Here is a 6,277-nt window from a genome sequence, read left to right on the forward strand (position 1 = left end):
TGAACCTATCAACAGCTCAAAAGAAATCAATATCCTTAAATCTGGAAAACAAAGCATAGCAAGAAAATCAGTGATGTTTTAGTCAAAAATCATAAAATTCTATTTCACTAGTTCAGTCCCATGTAGTTAATCTCTCTTCTGTTGAATTTGCAGGTTACGGTGTCTAATCTTTCTGTTTAAATCCTGGAAGTTAATATTCAACATTATTACTGATATTTCTGGACTTGTCCCTGATGTTAAGTTGGTAATTTTCTTGGTTGCCTTTTGTTCTCTTATTTCTGTCTGTGTGTCTTTAATTTTCCTGGTAAAGCACTCCCTTCAGAACTTCTTGAAGAGCTGGTCTGGTGTTGATAAATTCTTTCAAACTATCTAAGAATTTTATTTTTTCTCCCCATATGATGGATAATTTTGTTGGGTATAGTATTTTTGGTTGAAATTGTTTTTCATTTAATACTTTGAATATATTTTCCCATTCTTTCCTTGCTCACATTGTTTCTGATGAAAGGTGTCTGATGTTAGCCTTATGGGATAACCTTTGTATGTAATCTGACATTTGTCTCTTGCCAATTTTAGTATCTGGTCTCTGTGGGTTTTGCCAATTGGCTATGATGTGCCTTAAAGAAGATTTTCTTGGGTTGATTCTTTCTTTCTGTCTTTCTTTTCTTTTCTTTCTTTCTTTCTTTTTTCTTTTTTTTCTTTTTTTTTTTTTTAGTTTTTAACGTTAATGAAATGACTTTAGAAATAATGTACATTTCCATGACATCACTAGCTTTTGGGGCCACAGTAAGATACACAGAATTACATCCTTAATTAATATGAATGCCAATATTTCAGGTAGTAATTTCTGTTACATGGCAAACAAAATCAAGAAAGCAACCATTAAACAAGAGACCCATAGCTTCAGACAAGGCAAATCCCAGGATAGCAGAGGAGAACAGTTGCTGCTTCAGCGAAGGATTTCTGGCATAACCAATGATAAGGCTGCCAAAGGCTGTTCCAATACCAGCACCAGAACCAGCAACTCCTACTATTGCAGCACCGGCACCAATAAATTTGGCTGCAATATCAATGTCTCTGCTGATTGCACTGTTCTAAAATTCCCTCTGGATTAGCTGAGATGCACCATTCTGGGCCCCATTAAATACCGTAGAGCCATCAGGTCGAGATAACACTGATGCAGAAATTGTTCTGTATACAACTCTGGATTCAGCTCGGATCAGAACCAGGGAGCCGGCGAGCTTGGCGCAGGCAAACATCTTACACATGTCTGGGCGGTGGGGCTGGAGGACTTGGATGACAAGCGTCGCGGGCTCCTCTCTCGCTTCCTCTCTGCGGAGGCAAAGATAGTTCTCAGGAGTTGGCAGCGGCAGCTAAGGCGGCAGAGGTCCAATCAGTGGGGCTCCTTGGGTTGATTCTATTAGGAGTCCTTTGTATTTCTTGGATCTGGATATCTGAATACCTCTCTAGGTTTGGAAAATTTCTTCTAGGATTTCATGGAATAGAAATCCAGATAATTGGGTGCTTAATGGTATCTAGTATTTCTTGTATATTATGCTCATTTTTTTTTTATTATTTTCTGTCTTTTTGGTATTTTTTTTTCTAGGACAGAGGTTTTGTCTTCAACATTCAATATTTGATCTTTTGCATGGTCTGATCTGCTTTTAATACTTCTGAGGAAGGTTTTGATTTCCTGTATTACAGCTTTCATCTCTAACAGCTCCATTTGATTATTATTTTTTTTATGGTGTGTATTTCTTCTTTCAAATTATCAAAGAACTTCCTCACCTCCTGGAACTTGTCTCTTTTCTCTTGCACTTTCTGGAGTTCATTGTCTTTCATCTTGCATCTCTTTTAGTTTTGTCACTATGAATATTATGAATTCTTTATCAGACATTTCCATGAATTCCATTGTACTGTCTGTGGATGATGAAAGTGTAGGGACACATTTGGAGAGAGACCCTGGAGGTGTGGGGATATGCTCTGAGCAAACACCACTTGTCCCTTTGGGTTATGGCAGAACCTTGCAACTTGACCCTCGCTGCAGGCAGAGCAAAGGGTGGAAATTGCTAGGAGTGTTCCAACAAAAACATCTGATGGAATTCAGGAAACATCCTGACCCCAATTAGCGAAGTTCAATCCCTGCTCTGCCTCTGTGAGATTCTTTAGACTTCTCCGGGTGTGATGGTGCCCACCTTATGGCGAGATTCTTTAGTTTATGTATTTTCCCCACACCTGCAGCTAGGCTTCTCTCCATTAGAAAAAAAGTTTAATGGGATTTCTCCATGATATGATTATCGTCAGGGGATACACCCAGATACACCTGGTTTAGTATGTCTAAGTTCTTATAGATTTGTTAACTACTACTTATTGTCTGTAACCTGGCAATGAATCTATGGAATGCCATAAAATAAACACATATGTAGTGTTGCCTTGCACTATAAATAAAGACACCCAGTTTGTCTGGGTGGCACAAGTGCTTGGGCTACCTAGCCTCGGGCTGCCTGTGTCCACTTCCACTATCTCTCTTTGTCTTATTCTTTCCACTTCCTCCTTAAATAGAACCAAGCCCGAAGGCAGACACCAACATGAAGGGTTGTTCTTTCTCCTTGGGGGGGGGGGAGATGTTTTCTTGGTTTCTCTTGTTGACGGAAAAAAAAATATAACCAACTGTAAAATTAATAATTAATAATTAATGCGGTTTATTTCCAAGCCAACTGTGAGTGACCTAGGCCCGGAGAAGAAGCATACATGCCTTTTCTTCGGGTGATCATGTACAGAGGTTCCTTTTATTTGCTTTTTGAGATAGACAGACAACATTTGATTAAAAGATTTCCCATTGGTCAGGCCCAAAAAGGCGGGACATGTAGAAGGGGGGGGGGCTTGGAGGTTATAGGTGGGCTCCACAAATTCTTAGGTCGGTGATTGGAAGGGAAGATCCCTGTCTTGGGAAGAGATTAGTTAAAAAAAAGGCTTAATCTGCATCTTAAGGAAAGGGAAGTACCATGGCTTGGGAAGAAATAAGCAAAAGAATACACTAATTGGTTGAAATATACATCTCAAAGATACTATGCCAGGGACAGGAGGTAGGAAGAATCCTGTTAATAGAAAGTAAATGGTCAGTTAATGTTTGTGAGCATGACTTCCCCAGTCCCCTTTTGAAAAGAATTTGGAAAAATAGGAAAAGTAGTCAGACTTCTGTCCACACTCATATTTCTTGTGCTTCTGCAGTGGATTCTGGTCATCTGATGGTTTATATGTTTCTTTCTAGTTTCTTGGAGTTAATTCCGAGCCTTCAGAGGTGTGCAGGAGGAGGTGATCTGCAATCTCTTTGCAGTTCTGTTTTCCTGATGCTCACCAAGTAACTTCTGCTTTTGACTTTGGAACTGAATATTACAAAGGCCTCACAGTTTCTAGGGAACAGGTGCACCTGGGCTGAGTTGTGGGGTTACAACCGGGAGTTTAGAGGCATGTGGGAGGCGATGAGCTATGCTCTCCCTGCAGCTCTGTACTCCTCTCTGCTTCTCACTCTGCAGTCTTTCCTCTCTGACTTTTAGTCATTTGGTGGTGTATTCACTTTTGGCTAATTGGTTCAAGAAGGTTTCCGCAACTTTAAGATCATGTGCTTCACTTTACTGGAAAGTACTCCTGTGACTATTTCTTTCCTCTATTGTGTTTTGCAATGTGGCTTCTGAAATTAGCAAGAGAAAGGAGAGGTCAGAGGTGAGAAGTATTTTAAAAATTAAAAAGAAAAGAATTTAAAGAGAGAAAAGGAGACAGAGAGAGGACAGAGGTTGCCCTACCTGTCTGAGTTTTGAGGGTTTGGAAGATGGGTTTAGGGCAGAGATTCAGTTGCCTTGGTCCCTGAACCAAGCAGAAGCCAAAGGATTTCAGAACACACCTCAGATTTAAGTGGCTTCTCAGATTTAAATGGCTCTAGTGTGATTTTTTTCAAGTCACCAGGTTTGGGACTTGAATCATAGTCACCATGTGGGAATCCAACAATGTAAACACTATGCCATCTGCTGGCTCCCCTGGTTAAATATTTTCCTAGTTTCTTTTGGTTTTTATTTTTAAATTTTTTGTTGCTATTGTAAATATGGTCGCTTTCTTAATTTCATTTTCAGCTTGTTTGTTATTGGCCTATAGAAAACATTCACATTTGGGACCAGCAGTTAGTGTAATGGCTTTGTTGCTGGACTCCCACGTAGTCGACCGTGGTTCGAGTCCCAGACCCAGCGGCTTAAACTCACACCAGGCGCATATGTGTGCATGCCCAAGATCCCGAGAGGAGAATGGAAGAGAAGGGATTGCAGCGTGGCCACCCCCCTGGGGGATGATTTCTCGCTTTCTGTCTCTCTGTCTCTCTCTGTCTTTCTGGCGAGTGCACACGCCCTATAGCAAAAACCTCTCAAAAAAAAAAAAAAAAGATTTAAAAAGAAAAAAGGAAAACATTCACATTCAAGGTTATTATTCATAGGATTTAGACATACTCCTGTGTTTTTGTTAGTGGTTGCTTTGTGGATTTTTGTTCTGTTCTTTCTCTCCTTTGTGGTTTGATGACTTTCTGTAGAGGTATGTTTTGGTTCTTTTCTTTTTATATTTTTATTTTTATTTTTATTTTTATATGCTTTTGCTTTGTGGTTGCCCTGAGGCTTACATAAAACATATTATAGTTAAAACAAATTATTTCAGACTGATCAGAGCTTACTTTTGATCACAATACACACTCTCCATCTGTATTTCTCCCTCTGATTTTAAAGTCACAGCTTGCATTGTTCTATAATATCCAACCTTTAACAAATTATTGTAGCTTTAGGTTTTTGTTTTAAATAATTCTTTTAAAATTTAACTTTATTTATTTATTTTAATTTGACTAGAGAAGGACAGAGTGAGAGAGAGAGAAAAAGAGTGGGAAAGGAAGCCGCCAGGTCCGAGATTCAAACTGCAGTCAGCCATGTGGGAGTCTAGCACCCTTAACCACCATGCCTCCTGCTAGCCTAGCTTTCATTTTCCTTTTAAACAGTTTTTCCTTTTGATCTTTGTACTAGTGATATATTATTTACCTACTGCCATAGCAATATTAGAGTGTTTTGGATTTGACAATGTATTTATTTTTACCATTGAATTTTATACTTTTGTATGTTTCTGTGTTGCTAATTAGTGTCCTCTTTTTTTTTTTTTTAACCCTTTTTTATTTAAAAAAAAATATTTTGCCAGGGTGTGTGTGTGCTCATTAGAGGGAGAGAAAGAGAAAGTGAGAATGTACCCCCTAGGGTAATGGCCATACAACAATTCTTTCTCCTCCATTTTTCCCTCTTGGGATTTTGGGCACACACACACACACACATGTGTCTGATGTGTTTCCAAGGCTCTGGATCTGGGACTTGAACTGTATAGTTGGCCATGCAGGATCCATCTGCCTTAACTACCATGCCATGGATTGGCCCTAGCTCTCTCTTTCTTTAGCTTGAAAAACTTTCTTTAGCATTTTTTTTTCTTTTTTTTTTTTTTGAGAGGTTTTCGCTATAGGGCGTGTGCGCTCGCCAGACATACAGAGAGAGACAGAGAGACAGAAAGCGAGAAATCACCCTCCAGGGGGGATGGTCACGCTGCAATCCCTTCTCCTCCATTCTCCTCTTGGAATCTTGGGCACGCACACACATGCGCCCGGCCTGAGTTCTAAGCCACCAGGTAGTCCAGCGATATAGCCATTATGTTAACTGCTGGTTCCCTTTAGCATTTTTTTTGTTATGCAAGTCTTGTGGTTTTGTTTTTTTGAGAAAGTCTTATCCTCCTTTTTTTTTTTTCCTGTGTTAGGTTATATTCCAGCATAGTAAAATCACATCACACTTAAAGTGTGACACAAGGAATTAAGAGATTATGGAAGAATTAATATGTTTTAAAAATAAACAAGGTCTAGGGTGCATGGTTGAAGTAGGGCAGATTACTGAGATGTCAGATGGCAAAATTATTCTTTATCATGACACAAACTACATCTTGTAGCTCATAGTAAGGCTTTGTCACTTTGTCCCACTTCTCAGGTATCTCTTTACAAGTGACTAGGATGCATCTGTACCAAGTAAAAATCGATGCCATGGTAAAATTAGCCTCTATATCCTTAACCTCTGTATCCATGAACAGCCACATACCCTGGTACTGTATTTCTCTTGCCTGAAATATCCTTGCTATTCCTTCAAAAACCAGATTTAGGCCACTTGTTCCTGCAAAGAAAAACAACTAGACAAAACATTCCCGGTCAGGATTTCTGTATTGTTCC

At 39.3% G+C, this 6,277-nt stretch overlaps 1 pseudogene; it reads right to left on the minus strand.

The window, feature by feature from the left end:
• Positions 1 to 847: 847 nt before the first annotated feature.
• Positions 848 to 1,256, minus strand: LOC102493196 (ATP synthase F(0) complex subunit C3, mitochondrial pseudogene; annotated as a pseudogene).
• Positions 1,257 to 6,277: the final 5,021 nt, after the last annotated feature.

Source organism: Tupaia chinensis, unplaced genomic scaffold (assembly GCF_000334495.1).
Source record: "Tupaia chinensis unplaced genomic scaffold, TupChi_1.0 Scaffold000111_1, whole genome shotgun sequence".
NCBI lineage: Eukaryota > Metazoa > Chordata > Mammalia > Scandentia > Tupaiidae > Tupaia > Tupaia belangeri.